The sequence below is a fragment of the Pezoporus wallicus genome, unplaced genomic scaffold (genome assembly GCF_028554395.1).
Source record: "Pezoporus wallicus isolate ANWC-B61680 ecotype Strahan unplaced genomic scaffold, APGP_CSIRO_Pwel_v1 contig_7673, whole genome shotgun sequence".
NCBI classification, from domain to species: Eukaryota; Metazoa; Chordata; class Aves; order Psittaciformes; family Psittacidae; genus Pezoporus; species Pezoporus wallicus.
In genome coordinates this window covers 435,666-456,371 of record NW_026639532.1, presented here as the reverse complement: position 1 = coordinate 456,371, position 20,706 = coordinate 435,666, and the positions used below count along the sequence as shown (strand labels likewise).

General features: G+C 39.5%; 1 long non-coding RNA gene across 1 annotated transcript in view; it reads right to left on the bottom strand.

Moving 5' to 3' along the window:
• Positions 1–20,706, bottom strand: part of LOC130602190 (uncharacterized) — a 63,707-nt gene that overhangs the window by 29,299 nt on the left and 13,702 nt on the right. The window contains exon 2 of the long non-coding RNA XR_008972843.1: positions 12,134–12,271. This is a non-coding gene — a long non-coding RNA (uncharacterized LOC130602190). The remainder of the gene's footprint in view (positions 1–12,133; positions 12,272–20,706) is intronic.

Here is a 20,706-nt window from a genome sequence, read left to right as displayed (position 1 = left end):
CCCAGCAAACAACTGTAGCAATTATGATGGATGCCTTTGCTTAACATATAAAATGAGGTTTATGAATCAAACTCCCACTCTGAAGCAATGACATGAGCCCAGAAGTACTCCTGTTATTTTATTGCCTTGCTTGTTGCAATCTCAACATAAAAAGGGAAGGAAATCTTTTGTATGGCAATAATTTGCAGCCACTAAAACCTGTAAAGCAGACCATTGAAAACGGTAGATAAATGACTATAAATTATTTCCATCTGTTTGAAAGGGAGTCCTCATAGAAGCAACATATAATGTTTCTAACTGATTCTACAGAGCAGGTGGGCATCTTCTTGCCACCTGCTGTATTTCTAAGTCAAGAGCCCTTGAGTGAGCCACTAGTGTAACAGCAGGCTAATGAACAATTACGGACATTAATCAAGAACTGAATAAGAAGAAATGAATTCTTTCTCATGGGTTTTTGGTGTGCAAGCCATTCTGTGGCTTCAGAGTACCAGGCCTCACCTCACAACAGCTTCAGCATTTTTCCAGAAAGCTTCTAGTGGAGTAAGGCTTTTTCTGTTTACTTTGCAAAAGAGGAATTTAGTAGTTATGTCTTCATTTCAACAGATGCTTAAAGTTCAGATCAAGGGAAAAGACGAAAGAGTACATTAGAAGATACTTCCTCTTTATACCAGAATTGACTGAAAAAGGTCAGGAAGGATGTTTCAGATTAACTGAAACATGCAACTTCTTAACCATTTAGCCAGAAACTTTTTACCCATTCCTTTATGTGGTAACCAGACTTCCAAATATACCTGTCTTGGGTAAAACAGAATCCAAGTTGCATGGTTATTCAAGAATGAACCTTGTCTATCCTTCATGAAGAATGTGCTTCATCTGAATCACTGCAGGGTGATTTGCAAAGGAGGGAAGGGACGTACAGAAGGTACTAGTGATTGGCTTATTATCTCCTTATGCTTCATTGCTCCTACAATGACTTTAGGCAGGATACTGTCTCAAATAGCTGTGTTCCCAGATCATTTTTGCCTCCTAATTTGCTCCTGAAGTGCATCTGATTTCCAGAGGACTCTGAAATGCACTGAATATGTATCAGGATCATTATTCTTACATACCAGATGTATGGCTTACAGCTGCAGTAGCTGGCATGGTAATAGACTCCTGACACGAATTGCCTTCAATAAAAAAATAGGAGATTCAACAAAGAAACTTATCAAATTTTCAACAATACCCAGGAGAGAAAATATCTTAGTTATAACCAGAACTTTGTGAGATAGAATATACAGACAGCTAGTATGGCAGCCTTAGAGAGAAGGGATTAAAACAAAAATACTTTCATCCCACATGTCCTGGGACAAGCAGTTTAATGACCTTCATTTGCCTTGTCAGTGAAATGGAGATAAATAATATTTACTTTACAAAGCCATTGAGGTATATGAAAATACCTCTACAGAAAATCCTTTATAAAACATTATACTTTACTAGCATTTGCCTATTAGCATGAAATTGGTTCTCAAGCTGTTCTTGGCTCTTACATGAATTTGGCTTCAAGCCAAAGAAACAGGGTTTTTTTCTTCTGTTTAATTTGTCTTTGCCCATTTACTTTAAGTCTTCCTCTTCTCGATGAAGTTTCAGCCAGGAACTCCATGAAAATGCATATGTTTCTTATTTGCTGTCTGTGATATAGTTAATTGCGTAAACGTACAGTGGGCTCTTCGCCACCTCAGTGTGAATGAATGGTATGTATTTGGCTTCTCCTGTTTAGTGTGAAAATTGTCCTTCTCTTATGACACTATTGCATTAAAGCGTAAACATCATGGATAGAAATAGAGCATTTCAAAGAAATTCTTGGTCAACATTTTAGATTTTAGTCTGTGTAAGGTAGCATGTGCTATCATACCTCTATTCACCCTTTTATCAACCTTCAGGCACATGATACATTGAGGAAATAAGTAAGTTCCCCAAGCTGACCTGACTCTCTTGAGCAGGGCATAGGGACAAATATATTCCGAATAATGGCCTTATGCATAGGTCTGCCTTATTTTAATTTAGACAATCAAAAGAAAATGTTACCCAGGGCAAGACCCAGAGCAACCAGAGCTGAAAAAGCATTTACATTTCTAATAGCTTTGGTGTGCTCCTGGCATATATTTGTGATGGAAGCTAGGACAGTGTAGAAGAGACCCATTTATGTATTCTGCCTAGCATTACAAAACTCCAGAGTTGTTTCCAATGAATATACTATACTTTTGGACCCATCTATTCCACTGAAATTCATTAAATCGAGTCCATGACTAATGTTTGAAAATCTTGCTTAGCCATTTTTTCCATTCTTAATTATTTGGTCTTTCACTATCTCTATGTGTGTTTTTATACATAGACTAGCCACGTTACTGTATTTGTGGAGACATCAGCTGTGCTTAGAAAAAGATTTTGAAAGCAACATTTAAATACTATCAAAGTAAACAAAAACACTTTAGATTTACACAGTTGTGAGTAAGGACAGGATTGTTCTTATCTAAGAATTGTTAAAGTCTTATCAGATTAGGCATTTACTACAACATATACAATTAATGAAATAGAGCTGCTGTGATGCTAAAAAAGAGACAGATGTCAAAAGAATATATTCAATGTACTATATAGTCATAGCACTCAAATACAAATGTATTTGAAATTATTAGCTTGGAGATTTAATTAAAATTATAAATTCTAAGTATGCACCCCTGCAAAATACTTAGGCATTGAATTTGCCTTTAAATTTCATGTAACAATCAATTTGCTGAGTAGGGGCCTAAAAATACCTGCACTGAGTTCTAAATATATGTAGAATTTTTTTTAAGTTTTTAATTCATAAAAATAACAATCCTGAAATCAATGTATTTTTCATTTCTAATTTAGATTTGAAGAAGTTATTTTATTCTAAATTTAATATTAGTCTTTTTCTTTTGCTGCTTATCCAGGGGAGGAAGCAATGAGGTTACATGAAGCTGATATTAGATGTGATTTTGCAGTTACCTCAGAAATATATGCCAAAGTGTTTTAGGGGTAATTAATGCTCACTGCTGGCCTAGGCTTGCGAAAGGACTAGCAGTCATGCTAGCCTGCATAGTGCTTTTCTTTTACTGACAAGTCTCCATTAGGTATTACATTTAAATGCTTATTTTTCTCACTTGCTGGCCTGAGAAAGTATTGTATTATGGTTACTGTTACCCCTGTGACAGAGGGCAGTCGTCTTATCACAGTTTTCCTTATGCCTCACTCAGTAACATAGCCAGTCCTTTTCATCAGGTGTGGATATAACATCATATTATTTCATCAACAACACAGAACTGTTGCAAAGTGCAATAACTTATAATTTAGAAGACACCTCATTAACCATAGCATGTAAACTAGAGTTTCTCAGAATACAGAAACATTTGCAATATTCTGATTGTGCTTTGAAATCTGGAGGGAGGTGGGTGTGGAGGTAAGATGTCTCTATTCACCCTGTATTGTAGACCGCTTCCGCTGCCGTCACAAGATTTTTATTGGACAACTGCATGGTCCATGTGTTATTACCCCAGATAATTACCATGAAAATATGCATCACTTCTGAAAAGAAACCCTAATAATAGGAGAAAAAGGGGTTTGTTTAAATGACTTCACAGACTACTTCCTTGTAAAATTTCATCTTCTGGTAAAAAATAATCATTTCATTCAGATTGACCTAAATTGTCATGAGCATGTAGTCTCAACTCAGCTAGAATTCTTGCATCAGTGTCTGTGACTTAGTACATAAAACACTCTCCACTAAACTTCCCTACACTTAGCCCATTTTTCCTCTTTTGGCAGGTAGAAAAATGGAGAGCAGACAACAGGTGAGATAAGCATCATATTTCTCCTAGGGTGGCAAAAAGAGCTGTCTGTTGCTAGACAACACAATTCAGCTTAAGGCAGGAGAACTAAGCTGCCCAACCACAGCATCAGGACTCCAAAGTGTTCGATGAAGCTGACTGCAAAGGCTATAAACCTGTCACTACAAATCACCATGCAGAGGAATTATTTGTTATGAAGGAGAAAATAACCCCAAAGAAACCCAAAACACCTCAAACTTGCCTTACCCAGGATTCTGTTAAGATGTTTTAACAAGGCTTACACACCAGAGATTTGGCCACGATTAGGAGAACAGAGATATAAACATAAATTAACTTGCCTGTGTCCCCCAGACTCATCTCATCCTTCCTTGAGATTGAATACTCAAGCACAAGCACATGTGCAATGACAGTGTACTGATTCACCTACTTTGAAAATCCCTGTTTATGTCCCAGGCTGGCAGGCTATTTGATTGTTTACCTTCAGATAAGCTTTTGAAAATGTTGCTCTTAATCTCTGTCAAATAATTCCATATTTCAGACAGAGGAAATTGCTGTCAAAGTGCTTGCTACTATTAATACTGCTTAGAATTTCAACCAAGGTTGATTGCTTGGGGGTTTTTTGAACCACAGGTTGGCAAAGGTTACTGATGCTTAGCATTTTAGCACTTCTGACTAAAAAAATACTTTCCTGAACTGGAAGTATCTAAAGCAAATCTCTGCCTGAAAATGCTGACCGCTGAAAAATGTGGTGGTAATGGAAATTTTAGTATATCACCCTAAGCAGAGATCTGCTACAGGGTATAATACCGTGTTATGTGAAATTATCAAACTAATGCCACAAAAGCTCTCCTCATTTGCACAGTAGTTTTCCTGCTTCATCAGTTCCCGATCCCTCCATTAGCAGAGTACTTTTCTGTTTCAAGCATTAACTGCTCATGTTTTTACTGTTGGTTTTTGTAAATGCCAGGAAGGAGAAACAAAAGCACAGTCCTCCTTTATTTGCAGATTTACCTCAAGAAATCCACTGTGGTTTGTGCTGCAGAGCCTGGGACTGCTGTGATTTTATCCTTGCAGCTTATACATGCAGCTTTGCAGTAGCTGTAGGTGATATAGTATATATTTAAAGGGCAGGGGGGAAGAATTCTGTGGATAAGGAGCCAATTTACACTCCTGAAGGACATAGTTGGATGTCAGACTTTCATTTCTCTAATCTTCTTACACAGCCTATTCCCTGCAACTCTTCTGTTTCTGCTTCCTTTATGTGACATGACAGCCATGATGGGTTTGGAGCAGTAAATACATGCTATCAATGCTTAAAGAATTTTTTCCCTATTATCATCATATTTATCAGTCTAAATGTGATGCTGGATGTATTCCTTTTACTAGGCAGATAACACTAGCACAGCAGCACAAATATCACCCTCGCTGTCTCCAGGGATGATCCTGCAGTACAGATTTGGCATATTAAAAATTTGCTTCATATGGCTCAATGAGTTCAAGTGCATTCTATAATGTGAAGCAGTAGCTTGGGTAACAATGGCAGTATATTGGTTACACACAGCAGCAGCCTTCTCTGATATTTTTCACATTGACATGAAAAGAAAAAACAGCTCTTTCTCTCTATTACTAAGTAGGTTCATTGTAGGAACTAAACTAGGCAGGTTTGTTGAGTGCTGACCATGTGAGAAAGCAGCTTTTCTTGCCCTGAATCAAAAAAGGGCAAATGCAGGAGAAAGGAGAAATTCCATGAATTTAGAAAGCAGTTCCTGTCAAAACTTTTCTGATTTCAAACAAGAAAAACAGCAACTGTTTCTCCCCTTTTTCATAAGAAATAACCCACCTAATATTCTGGATTAGCATAAATGGCTGACCACTGCATTTACACTGTCTTTCATGAAGCTCTGTTTCTGGTATTGGAGATTGAAGGAATACCTGTGGAAGATGTAGGACAAGTCATACTGGAGGAGGAAAATTCCTGTTCTAGATCACACATGAAGTCTTTAGTAGAGCTAGAAATGGAAAGTTAGCCCCATGCCTTTACCACAAAACATTTCCTTCCTTAAACATATTGGCTAACTGCACCACATTACAAAGTGCTGCTTTGGTCACCAAGATAAAAGTATTTCAGGAATTGTGAAAGTTTCGTGTCTACAGAGGTGACAACATCATCAGATTTCACACGTTCTTATTAATTCTGCCTTCCAAAAAGGCACAAATTGACTTGCACCACTGTCTGAGCAAGCGTGGGGCTCTTTGAGGTTGCTAGGGTGTTCTGGTGGAGTGATGTGCCTGCTTGTGAGCCTGGGGCTCTGCCATCTCCTGGAGCACTGGAGTGCAGCTGGTTTTGGAACCGGTGAAGCCTAGTATGGCCTTTCAGCAACAACTGTTCCAAACCACACAGAGCTAGAAAAACACATTCATTCTATAAGTTTCCACCCTTCTCCTTTATTTCCACTTCAGTGTATAACAGTATTTTTATATTTTTTTCGTACTTTGACGTGTTTAAAGGATGGAATTTCAGTTTTGTATTACAGAAATATTGACACCTCATAACCCCTTGTCCTGAGCAGAAAGTGGAGATAAGCCACTGATGAGATCTTAACTTCCATCTAATGACTTCCATTTCAACCTATAAGCCTTTATTAGTGGAATGTGTACTGGAAAACAGGGTTCTGTGCAGGGCAGCCAGAACTCCACATTTTCTGCACTGACCTGCTAGGGTCTGCCAGAAAAAGCAAACAAAAGAGTTGATTCCAGGGTGGATGAGATACTGAAGGTTGTTTTCAATTATTTGGTTTAAAATACATATTTCATTCAAATAGGAATGTGACTGTGGTGTCTGCTGCACTGCTATTATTTCAGTTTTAATTATTTCTTTGACAGTACTTGGCAGTATACTTAAATTTGCACTGTCCTGCTGATACCTTCATCTGCAACACTCATGTCTTTTCTTCCTTTCTCCTCTGTCTCAACTCTTTAAATTCAATCCTCTGTTTCCTCTGGTACCATGATTGACTTTTTCTACACTGGTGAGAGTGAGCCAGATGATGTTTTGGGCTTGCTCCTAGAACACAGATCTCATTAAGACAGGAGTCAGTGGCTTAACAGATCGCTATCCATGTAACCTCATGATAAAGACAGCAAAGCCGGATCAAACTTTTTAACTCAGTTAGATGCTGCTCTTCAAGGCAGCTTTGCAATTTTGTCTTTTTCCTTTAGATAATAATGTAATGTCTCATACGTGTGTGTCTCTTGGTGTGTACATGCGTGCACATGCCTACTCCCATGCCTTTTCCCTTCTGAATACAATTTTAGCTTTTCATTTATTCTGAGGCACAAACTGCTTTAGACAGCTGTCAAATTACTTGCTCAGATGGAAAATGCAGCTGAGTGAATTCTATAACAGTACATATGATATTTTTGTTTTTCTGAATATTATTGTATAAATTACAGGCTGTAGGTATCAACACCACCCCTTCCAACTTTTGTCCAGTATACACAAAATAACTTTAAGAAGGTATGAAATAAATTAAAAATCTTATTACATTTAGTGTTAACTAAACTGGGTCTAGTTATTTTTACTGCTTTAAAAACCTGAACAATTAGAAAGTAGGTCTTTTTTCTTTAGTGTTTTCTACTTGAGTTGTAGGGTTTAATATAATTGCAGATTTCATGTTTAAAATCACAGATTTCAAACACTGTTGAAAATCTGCCAACAGGATTTTTATTAACTCTGCCTCTGTGGGTTATTTCTCTAGTCTGTAAGATCTGGTGACACTCAAAGCTCTACCTCCACTGATGTAGCTTTTGGCTACAGCAAACTCTTGTATATTTGATAATGAGTTGCAAAAATGTAGAGACAATGGATGAAAATGTTCCCCATATTAGTAATAACATCATAAAACACATGATAAATAATTAACATCTCTTCCCCCCCCAAAAAAAGGAAACAAAAAACCCTATAAAAAGGGGTTTACCCTTTTATGTTTACCCTTTATACCATGGCATAACTTGTCTTAAATAAAACATGGCTGTGTGGACAGCAGCTTTTGCAAGATGAGGGAGTATGGTATTGCATTCATACCAGTATATTATTCAGTTTCCATGTATACAACAAACATCATCTGGTGGAGGAAGCTGGATCAACAGGAGTTAAGTTTTCGGATTTGCCTTGCATGTTAGGAATGCCAGTTGCAGAGGAAAGCTTAAAGGGTTGTGAACATACATGCCTATTTCAATCCATCATACTGAAGTGAGTTTGTTATGATGAGATTGCAGAAGAGGATGGAAAGCAATGCAAAGAAAGGAAGAAAATAAGAAATGAAACAGGATACATCAGAGTATATTAATTTACTACCTTCTTAGGAAACTTATTAAGCATCCTGAATAATGTAATTAATACACAATTATGCAACAGTTTTGGTAACCTGAACATTCTTCTCCTATATTCAAAGTGGCAGGACAGAGTTCCAGATCTATGTGAGACCTCCAGCATGAATCTCATGAGCTACCAAATGATACAATTCAAGACAGCCACAGTGGCAAGAGCCAACATGGAAATTGTGAACTCATTCTGCTTGTGACCCACACTGCACATGGGAGAGGGAGTAGACTGTGGAAGGATGAACAGACAGAAAGGGTGTGAGAGAAGCAAGCAAGGCAGAAGGCTAACCAAAAAGAGTAGTCTTCTTAGTTTTGGCCCAGTGTGTTGGTTTATCCATATGCATCTGTGAGGTCCCTCTATACAGAATGGATCTCATCACAGAACACATTCCATCACAGGACTGTGATGGAAATATAAAATAGGTTCCTGTCCTATCATCCATCAAGAGTGATGTTTTGCATTGTTAGCCTTTGTGACTAGAGTAAGTAGATGACCTACTGATCCAATCAAATATATCATCTTTCATCAAGCCAGAGATACAGCCTTTAGATATTTCCCTCCATTGTCTAAAACAAAGAAATTCTGGAGGTGGGTTCCATTAACTATGGTATGTTCATGACTATTACTGAGTTCTTCATATTCTTGTATAATCATGTCATCTTAAATAGAATCTATTAGCTCTCTTTTATGCAGAACAGTTTACAGCTCTTTTATAACTGCTCCTGGTATTGTCACAGCTTCAGAAAAAAAAATGTGCTGTGCAAATTGCAAGTTCTGAAAAATTATTAATTGGAGCATTGCTTTTTCCCCTGCCATTCTGAAACTAAACAGAACAACTTGGAAGTGAATCAAGTACTGGGTAGAAACAGACCAACTCATATTTTCGTAGCACTCCTGAGTCATTTCCTCCTCAATTTCAGCAAAGGCATCACAACAAAGTACTGACAATGCAATTGTAACAATAAAATAAAAATGAGGACATAATAAGAGCGGGTATGAATGCACACATGCAAAATCTGGACATTTAGTGAGAAATATGCTTTCCCCATGACTCATTCACCTGTATCTCTAAATGCCTTTAAAATAGATGGGCTGGTTATCTCTCTGCTTTGAATCATGCCTCCAGTAGGACTGTCAGGCCAACTGCAAACCTGTTGTGATTGCGGGGAGATGAGGCCTAAGGCTGCACCATCCCTCTTCACCCACTCTGATGCAAAGGAGTTCCGCTCTAAGATTCTTACTTCTGCATTCTAATCAATTTTTCAAAATGTGAAAGCTGATTATCCTGCCTGCCAGAGATTTCCTCCCCCTCACTACCAGTATAATGTCATGAGAGAGTTGGGCAGGGAGTAACTTGATGAAATATAACAAGGGAAAGTGTAGAGTCCTGCATCTGGGCAGGAACAACCCCAGGTTCCAATATAGGTTGGGAAACGACCTGTTAGCAGTGTAGGGGAGAGGGACCTGGGGGTCCTAGTGGACGACAGGATGACCATGAGCCAACACTGTGCCCTTGTGGCTAAGAAGGCCAATGGCATCCTGGGGTGTATTAGAAGAGGGGTGGTTAGTAGGTCGAGAGAGGTCCTCCTTCCCCTCTACTCTGCCCTGGTGAGACCGCATCTGGAATACTGTGTCCAGTTCTGGGCCCCTCAGTTCAAGAAGGACAGGGAGCTGCTGGAGAGAGTCCAGCGCAGGGCAACTAAGATGATTAAGGGAGTGGAGCATCTCCCTTATGAGGAAAGACTGAGGGAGCTGGGTCTCTATAGTTTGGAGAAGAGGAGACTGAGGGGTGACCTTATCAGTGTCTATAAATATATAAAGGGGGAGTGTCACGAGGATGGAGCCAGGCTCTACTCAGTGGCAAACAATGACAGGACAAGGGGTAATGGGTACAAACTGGAACACAAGAGGTTCCACTTAAACTTGAGAAGAAACTTCTTCTCAGTGAGGGTGACGGAAGACTGGAACAGGCTGCCCAGGGAGGTTGTGGAGTCTCCTTCCCTGGAGACATTCAAAACCCGCCTGGACACATTCCTGTGTAACATTATCTAGGTGTTCCTGCTCCGGCAGGGGGATTGGACTAGATGATCTTTTGAGGTCCCTTCCAATCTCTAGCATACTGTGATACTGTGATACTGTGAATGCTTGATCTTATAGAACGGGTACCAGGATGACGTCTCAAAAAAAAACAGTACCAAGCATATTAGGTAATAGGCTCACACTGATGCCATACAGAGGGTGGACATGTACTTACACAAAATAGGAAATCAGAATAGTCAGATTTGCTTTTAATTGTCTGCTAACATGCTCATTGATGTTCAAATACTTGGCATCCAGCTCTGGAGTCCATAACACAAAACGGACATGGAGCTGTTGGAGCAAGTCCAGAGGAGGCCATGGAGATGCTGCAAGGGCTGGAGCAGCTCTGCTCTGGAGACAGGCTGAGAGAGCTGGGCTGGTTCAGCCTGGGCAAGAGAAGGATCCTTAAGGGGAGACCTTAGAGCAGCACCAGTGCCTGAAGGGGCTACAAGAAAGCTGGAGAGGGGCTTTGGACAAGTGCCTGTAGGGACAGGAAAAGGGGGAATGGCTTTAACCTGACAGAGGGGAGATTGAGATGAGCTCTTAGGCAGAAGTTCTTCCCTGTGAGGGCAGCAAGACACTGGCCCTTCTGCCCAGAGAAGCTGTGGCTGCCCCATCCCTGACGTTGCTCAGAGCCAGGTTGGATGGGGCTTGGAGCAACCTGGTCTAGTGGGAGGTGTCCCTGTCTGTGGCAGGGGTGGTGGAACTGGATGAGCTTTAAGGTCTCTTCCAACCCAGACCAGACTGTGGTTCTATGATTTTTTCACATTCAAAGCAGTGTAGTATTTTTTTAAGTTCTCACTGTGATTTTTAACTTCTCTCTGATTTTTGATAATTGTTTGCTTTTCTCACCTCCCTGCTTTTCTTTATATTCCTTAAGGAACTACCCATAACCCCTTTCAAAGTGAAACAAATCAATCTTAATTCTTATTGTTATGTTTGATATCTGTTTCTCCGCTTTCCAATACCCTAAAATAAATCCCAAACCAAGAGAAAAATTCAGGTACTGCTTTATTTATTCCTTTGCTTGTAACCTCTAAGAGTTACAGATTCATAACATTGCAGCGTTCTTTGTCTGCATTAAGTGGACTTAAGCTTTTAAGCAGCAATTTTCTAATCTCTACATGATCTAGTTCATTCACTGACATTACTTGTAAACTGATCTCTGGCTTGAACTGATCTCCTCCTGTGTTTCTCTGTAAAGAGAGCTGCAAAGTGTTTAAAAATGCTGCCACCGTTACAGTATCTCCTGCTTATAAACTGTCTGGTATCAATTTGAAGTGGCCCTGTGGTTTCTTTAATCCTTAGATTAAATCTTTCGAGGATACCATTTCTAAAGGTATCACAGGTTGTGTCACTAGTAGAGACGTACATGTGCTCTACACTGTTTTTTCTCTAATCAGACCAACACAAAAAGCAGGAAGCTTCATGTACAAGTGGATACATGCAAAATATTTTGCTCCACAGAAGGAATTGATTGCTCTTCTCCTGCACATTGATTTTACTATGTAAGCTTCAGACCTCCATTTTGAAATATTTTGTGAATATGAGAGCTGCAATAAGCAACACCCAAAAACCTTTATTCTTAAACATTATTGCTCTAGCTGTATGTATCTATCAAGGAATTTTTTGAAAACAAATATGAGATTCAAAGCTAAAATTAAAGAACTCTATGACAACTCATTATGTACTTGTCATACAGGGTTGTCTCACTCTGTATGGGATGAGAAAGGCTGCAAGTAATCTGCTGTGCTTGACACACAATCAGGTACATGTATTGTACCAGGAGGCAGGGCACACAAAACAATAGCATCATTAATACCTTGGATAAATCCAGTCCTGCTTGTTCTTCATGACCTTTTGATTATACATGGGATAGAGAGAAAAGATTCAAACTGATGTTTGCACTTTTAAGAGGAATCTGTATTGCTGTGCTTGACCTGCAGATGTCTTGGTTGTCCTGCAAAGAAAATCACAGTGCTTGTAACCAGAGCTGTGAAAGAATGAAGGAAATATCAGAACTTACAATTTCTTTCTAGATAAGAATTGACACATCTTAAGAGATAATAATAATAATTAAAAAAATAATCTTTTTAATGTTTTTATTAGCTAAATAACAACTTTTTTTTTCTGAGTTTAAATGACACAAAATCTGAAAAAGTTAATATATAGATGGCGTGTACTGGAGGACACATACCGAGAGAACAAAAGGATCAAGCTGCTTTAGACATTGCATTTTCACTGACTTACATGCTTCTGAAAAAGGCTCATTTTCTTCATTCACTACCTTTAAAATGGAATGAACTGGATCAAATGTTTCAATTCCCTGTTTAGGAGCTTCTTGTTTAAGAGCCTCTTTGGGACTAAAATGAGTATGTATGAGTTTTCAATAGAAAACAGTCTGCTGGAAGTACCTAAGTGTTCTCACTGAGCACAGATTCAGCTTCAAAATTTGCTTGTGTTTAATTCCAGTTGGTATTTAATACGCTTTTCTGATTTCATAAGTCTTTTGCTCATGTTCTTAAAAAGGGCATGCTTTCATTTCTCCTTCAGTAGCCATTTTATTCCTACTGGGTGCTTGCTTGGTATCTTACAAGTTTGGGGGATTGCTCTCCCACTGAGAAGGAAAACTGTAATATTCATGCTACAATCATTTTTGTCTAAAGCAGAGTGACACTGTTGGAGATACCCTGTTAAATCCCTTACTGGTCACCAGCTTTGGGGCTTGAAATTATCGCAGAATAGAATCATAGAATAGTTAGGGTTGGAAAGGACCTCAAGATCATCTGGTTCCAACGCCCCTGCCATGGGCAGGGACACCTCGCACTAAACCATCTCACCCAAGGCTCTGTCCAACCTGGCCTTGAACACCGCCAAGGATGGAGCATTCACAACTTCCTTGGGCAACCCATTCCAGTACCTCACCACCCTTACAATAAAGAACTTCCTCCTTATATCTAACCTGAACTTCCCCTGTTTAAGTTTTAACCCATTACCCCTTGTCCTGTCTCTACAGTCTCTAATGAAGAGTCCCTCCCCAGCATCCTTATAGGCCCCCTTCATATACTGGAAGGCTGCTATGAGGTCTCCATGCAGCCTTCTCTTCTCCAGGCTGAACAGCCCCAACTTTCTCAGCCTGTCTTCATACGGGAGGTGCTCCAGTCCCCTGATCATCCTCGTGGCCCTCCTCTGGACTTGTTCCAACAGTTCCATGTCCTTTTTATGTTGAGGACACCAGAACAGCACATAGTGCTGCAAGTGGGTTCTCACAAGAGCAGAGTAGGGGGGCAGCATCACCTCCTTCAATCTGCTGAAGTGTGGAGTGGTTTTATCAATACGTTATCTTCTCGTATCATAAACAACTAATGTAATGTGTAAGTTCTGCATTTCTGCTGTTCTAGTTATGTTTTGGTATGTTGTTTCTAACCTACGCCAGATTTGGTTTCTGTGTATTATAAACCTGAGATCAAATAGTTTCTTCTGTGACGTACAGCATGTTCCCCTGTAAACTATGTGTTAAATAAGGGAAATATGTGATTGCATTACAGCTTATTACAGTGGGCAATATTTAATAAAGTCTTATAACCCACTGTGTCTTATAACCCACTGAAACAGCTCTTACTAGCACCAACAAATAAGATTCCTACATTCCTCAAGTTTGCATGAGGTTTCTACAATGTATCCTGTCTCCTCCAGGTTCTGTGCTGGTTGCAATGTCCTACATAAAATACAGCAACAGTGAGAGTAGTGTGAGAAAACCACCTTTCAAGGATTCAGATTCTCTTCATGAAGTCACCAGACTTCTTCAAATCAAATGTCTATCCTTGTAAAGAAGTTCAAAAGGCATGTGTTTAGGATGGATGTTTAAATATTTGGGAAAAGGAGAAGAAAAACAAAATTCTTTATATCTGCCCACAAATGAAGACCTACATCCAACATAATACTCAGGCTGAGTGAACCCTGAACCTGCATAGAAGTGTCCTGGAAGTGAATTACGAAGAAAATTGTTCAACTTATATGGCAAAGTGTATGAAAGGTTAAGGTGATGTGGTTGCTTTTGATAGCAGTTTTAATATATTTTTAAATGAAGCATTTTGCATCTTTTAATGAACTGTTCAAAGACAACCTGTGGAATGAACTACTAATCTTCTCAGCAGAAAGGGAGACTGATAGAAACTAACTGTGATTATGGGGAAAGAGGCTAGAACAGATGAGCTCAGTTTCTTTCATAGCCTGCAGAAACTCTTATAAACCGCTCAGACAGAGGTTAGAGGTACAATTCTGCTGAATAAAAATAAAAAATAAAAAATGCAGCAGCAGAAATACTGAAAGTACAGTAAGTTTAATAAACAACAGGGTTATGATGGAGGTGCTTGTAGATTCTTGTTTCAAAGTGTTAAAACTACAGCTTTGTCCTCTGGAGTTCTAACACAGAGTAATGAAGTAATGAAAACTGGAGAGAGGTTTGTAGAAAGAATTTCACAAGACTGAAACTCTGCCTCTGACAACTTGGGTAATATCTCCCTCATTTCCACACACAGCAGTGCAATGAGTTGGTTCCAGTAAATTACTGCGCATTTTACACCTGAAGAAAAAGCTGCTCATCTTGATGTGTCGTAACTGTCTGCAATCCCCCTCTTTTTTTAACTGCTCTTCTCCTTTAATCCACACCAATGCAATCAGAGTGTCAGGGCACAAATTAATCCTGACTCCAGGCAGGCTACAGATGTCAAGCTTGATGGCATCTTTGCCATATGGGGTCTCAGCTCACTCTTCAGCCTTGCCATAGGCTGTTTTGACACAGCTAATATATGCTGTACAGGCATTTAAGAAGAAATTATTGTTCCAGTCTCATCTTTATTCTCTCTCCTCTCTCATTCTCTCTTCCTCCTCAATAGCAACAATTCAGACTGCAAATAAGACCAAATAAGGGATGAATGCGGAACACTAGCAGGAAACGGTGCAATGCATTTAATATATCTCCATGAGGAACTAATGCACATGCTTACTGATAATTATTTAAACATCAACACTATTAGCTTTTGCAGTGTGGATTTTTTCTTGGTGATTGATACCTCACTCTGAAGCAAGAAGCAGCTGGTTTTGGGGGGAATGCCATGATGTTTCCTCTCCCTACCCAAAAAAAGGAGCACTTTGCAACACTGGACATAGGAATGGTAGTAACTAGAAGGAATAGCAAGTTGCTATAGTATATGAAGTCCACAGTACGCAAACAGTTATAGCTCTACTGTATCCTCCAAGTTTGATCATTTCTTATTTCAGGAAAATTGTTCAGAGAGATTACTGTGCAGAATTTATTAAAGAGTTCTACAGTTGCCCCACCAGTCTTGCTCAAATCTGTCTCTCTTTCTTCTGTAGAAGCACGGTTTGGGAAACACTGGGGAGTTTTTTGCTAACTAAAGGAAAAGTCTATACCCTTCCTCTTCAGGGGACTTCTTTAAGGTCTTACAAGCTCTTTTTATCAGAAGTAAATACTCATGCACAAATAGCATTGAGAGAAAAGTTGTGAGTACTGCAGAAACTTTAGAAGCTCTTACTTCTTTCTTAACTCTTCATTAGTTACTTGTGTTGATAAGAACCCATCAGAGACAACACCTTAGTAAAAGTGAGGATGCTACTGCAACCTAACTATGCACCCCTGCTATTCCCTAACAGAGGATGACTAGCCTTTGTACACTGTACAAGAAATAAATATGGCAACTCATGTTGCAGAAAATGCTACCACCACACATACAGCTCCTGACACTTACTGATGAGCATTATAGAATGCAAATTAGTGGGAAGAGGCTACACTATTAGAAACAACCCAATTAACATTAATTTGCATACACACACTTCTATCGTTAGCGCTGTAGCAGTAAATAAATCAGAAAGAATTGACTAGCACCAAAATCCAAATGATAATAGTTTACTATGAAATAATTTTGACCTTTGACAGACTGGTACACAGTGTCATCTTTCTGTGTTCTTTTCAGTAAATGAAACAATCCTAGGAATCAAAATAGAAGAAAAACTCTCTGGCCAGAAAAACCTACCCTGTGCTATAATAAACCCCAATGATCCTTCGGAATGCTTTTGGTATGTTTCAAGTTACTCCCTTCACTAGCTGTGCAAAGATGAGAAAAATACTGAACTCTTATCTGGATCCTAGAAAAATATTGTGGATTTCTGGAAATAGGAGACAGATTTACGGAATAAAGTGGTATTTCCTTAATTAAACAGAAAAAAAAAAAAAAAGAAGGTACATTATAAAGCGGAAGTCAGAGAAGATGGAAATATGAGCTTGAAAACAGGTTCAGAAAACTAAACTCACAACGGTTTCTTCAATTTAGTTTGAAATGTTGTTAAACTGCAAGGGGAATAATAGAACTGTGATTCTATGCAGTAATATGTAATTTTTAGGTCACTCAAGCTGTGAATAAAGCAAGAACCCCTGGGGATATCCTTCTTTTGTAGGCCTGGCCTCCCACTAAAATATTTTTGTTCAGCTGTGGTGGCATGGGCTTTCTACAGGCTTCTGTAGTTCCACTTAACCTCTCAGAAAATAATTAATTTTAATTATGGATATGGGAATAGACGCAGTGCTTACAGCATCTCAGGGAAAAAGAAAGAAAGTAGTGGAAGCCTGAGCCCTGTAAGTGGCAAATAAAGAATATCCTGGTTCTGCCATCCTGGTTCTGAAAAATCAGTCTTATCTCTGAGACTGACTTTAATTTTGATGAACTATCATACACACTGCATTTGTAACTAGCGTAATGTCAAGCTATATTCACCTTGAATCTTTTGCTCTGTGGTAGCTGGTGATCTAATTTGTACCTAGCTTTAGAATTTTCTGTTGACTTCCAATTTTGCAAATAAAGCAAGATTTTCCTGCTATTATTATTAAAATGAAAGGTGTGACTGTAAGGTTAATTTATCAGCTTCATGCACAGCAAAAGACTCCATTTTGAGCCAATTAAATGCACTATTGCCACTTCATTGGCCAGCTAACTAATTTTAGAGTTAGGGCTTCATCTACACACACAAATATAAAATCATTCTCTGAATGTATAATTTGGTTGCTGTACCTGGCTGCATACACAGGTTGTTAGGAGAAGCCTTCAACCCTGGAATGGCTGACATAACCAAATAAATGCTTTTAAATTTATATCTTTTGTCGTGGTTTAAAACCAGTCAGACAACTCGTTCACTCACTCCTCTCCTTTTTGCCCTCCCCCTACTCCCAGAGGGACAAAGATGAGAATCGAAAAGAATGCAACTCCCACGGGTTGAGATAAGAACAGTTTAGTAACTAAGGTATAACACAAACCACTACTGCTACCACCAATAATAATGATAAGGGAAATAACAAGGGAAGAGAATACAACACCTCAGCACCCGCTGACCAGTAACTCGCCCCACCCCAGCCCAACCAAGCACCGACCCATACCTTGTCCATCCCCTCAGTCCTAGCCCTTCCAGGTAACTCTCAGTTACCTCCTGGCCATGATGTGCTCTGGTATGGAATACCTCTTTGGTCAGTTTGGGTCAGGTATCCTGTCTCCGCCTCCTCCCGGCTTCCTCTCCTCCCTGGCAGAGCGTGAGGCTCACAAAGTCCTCGGTCAGGGTAAACATTACTTAGCAACAACTAAAAATCTTGGTGTTAGCAGCACTGTTCCCAGGCTGAAAGTCAAAACACAACGCTGCACCAGCTACCAAGAAGGAGAAAAATTGACTGCTACTGCTAAACCCAGGTACAGTTTATCTATGTACACACACACGAGTACACACCATGAAATGCAAAGCATCAGAAGTATTTCCACAGAAAATCTCATCTACCTGATTTTCTATGTCCATCACAGCAAATAACCTTTATCCTGGAGTATCCTCAGAATCTGAACATTATTCCATCCAGGATCTCAAATATGAACAAATCAGCTTGCGTAAATCCCTTGTGCTTTAAAGAATGTCAGTGAGGATGCTTTCTTGTAATAGGATGAGGGAAAGAGGAAAAGAAAAATAAAAATATGAACATAGTCTCCCTAGAGCATTGCTCTCCCCTCCTGGAAGTGGTGCTGCAAGTCAGAATCCCCAGGGTATGGTCCAGGCAGCAGTGCCCTGCTGAGGTCACGGAGGGCCCTTACCCCTGTCCCAAATGACTGGGACGGCTCACCATCCTGGACACATCTCCCAAGGCAGGGGCACCCCTTGGACACCACTGCTACAACCATTTCTTCAGGCTCCTCTTGGGGTGACACAGCTCTGCGCTGCAGGCTAGTCACACATGAGACACTGCATTACAGCTTTACACATTTATGTGCAGGGAGCGGAGAAAAACAAACCAGCACCAGCTCCGCAACCTTGAGAATAAACTCATGACTGCCAGCTGACACTGAATTCTCCATTTCATACCTATCTTGTAAGCACTCGTACCTATTTCTCATTCCTTTTATCAAAACTTCCCTTCTGTGTTACTATTCTTCATGCTTTGTGTCCTTTAGTTCCCCTCCTTTCTTCCCTTTTGAATGATCTGTGCTTTGTTCATAACAGCATGTGGTTAAGCCTGATCCCTGGAAGCAATGTACCAGTATGAGTCTCACTGACAGCTTCCAAAAGGAAGAAAGATGCCTGATTGCTCAGTGGAGAGATATTTGCAATGCTCTTGAGGGCACTCTTTCTCCTTTTGGCCACAGGCTCTGGCTTGGTTGCCATCAGGGGTTCTGCCCCTCCAAGAGAAAATCTATTTGACTGATGAAGCGAGCAATTAATGTGATCTTCAGCATCAGCCTATGCACGGTAGTTTAAATGACAAAGTTGAATTTAGCTCTGAATCATAGAGACTGAGAGGATATCAGAGATTTTTATGATGTGCAGTTGCTTTTCATGAGTAAGCATGCCAGCAATATATAACAGACAAATAATTACTTAAACTTTGTTACACAAGGAACTTTTATAAATTATTAAAGTTATGTTCCAGCTACAAAAGCCTCTTAAACAAATAAGAAATAAAAACAATTACATTTTTATATAACTAGAAGCCTCATGCAGTAAATTATGTAATATAATTACTGAACTACTGCCTTATCTGTTAAATGAACCACGATCCTAAATGAGTAAATCTGTCGGGAATTTCTATATTCCAAGGCAAATAACCTTGTGATTACATCACTAAATTTGAAAACACATTGTGCTTTAAATTTGTGTTAACAGAATGTTTGTTAAGTTGCACTACAAATTTCCAAATTACAAGAATTACACTGCTATGCCAGTATCAGTTTTAAATGTGCCTCATGTTCTTTTCTGCCTTACAACAGCAGGAATCACACAGCATGCACATCTCCAGCAACAGAAATTGTTTTTTCTGACCTGCTATATTCTCCTCAGCTGGTGAACATGTGCTATTGTAACATCCAAGCTCTAAAATACATCACCAGTACAAACAGCTATGTTAAAATTCTGTTGATTTGAGGCAGTATGCTTAACCACTTCCTGAAACAAGCTACAAGCACTCAGAGAGGTACCCACAGCATATAGCTTTCCCATGAGCTTTCACTGGAAAATCTGGCACCTTTGTAAGTCAGGTAACATAGTTCTAAGCTTAACCATGGAAGAAATACCAGGATTCACACAAGCACTATGCTAACACCAGTACTCACACAGGCTATTTTGGAGGATACTAAAATCTCCTGAATTTTCCTAATATGTCTGATTAGCCTCCAAAATTAGTGATGCATTTTAGCATGAAATCTGATGTAGAGTCAGTTATGAAGAAAGATCTTGTCTTAGGTTGCATTTTCTTTTTCTTAGCCTGTAGTCACAGATCAGACCACTACAAAACACTGGTTATGATTGTGTTTATGAAGTTCACAGAGATGTGATATATTTCAAGTACAGTAGGTAGACAGCTGTGTCATCAAGTTATTTTAGAGATTTTCAAACATGCCCCATTGTTCTGCACAGAGTCACAGACTGGTTTGTGTGGGAAGGGGCCTTAAACCTCATCCAGTTCCACCCCCTGCCACAGGCAGGGACACCTCCCACTAGACTAAGCCTAGTCCAACCTGGACTTGAACTCTGCCAGGGACAGAGTTATCCCTGGCAGTGGATGACTCTATGATTCCATCTCTAGAGTTACGAAGAGATTCATCAGGTAGGTTATGAAGGAAGAACACCATTCTGTGTTCTGTCCATGTAAGTAGGTATCTCTGAGTATTACACTTCCAGTAGGACTATTATTTTCAATGAAGATTTTTCATTAAGGAAATGTAACTATTAGTGGTTCCACAGTTAAGAAGCTTTCATTTCAGCTATATGCCCTTTGCTGAAAGGAAGGCCACATGTTGTAACTGGCACCCTTGCACTTGGGTTACGACCAGGAATACACTGATTGAGGCC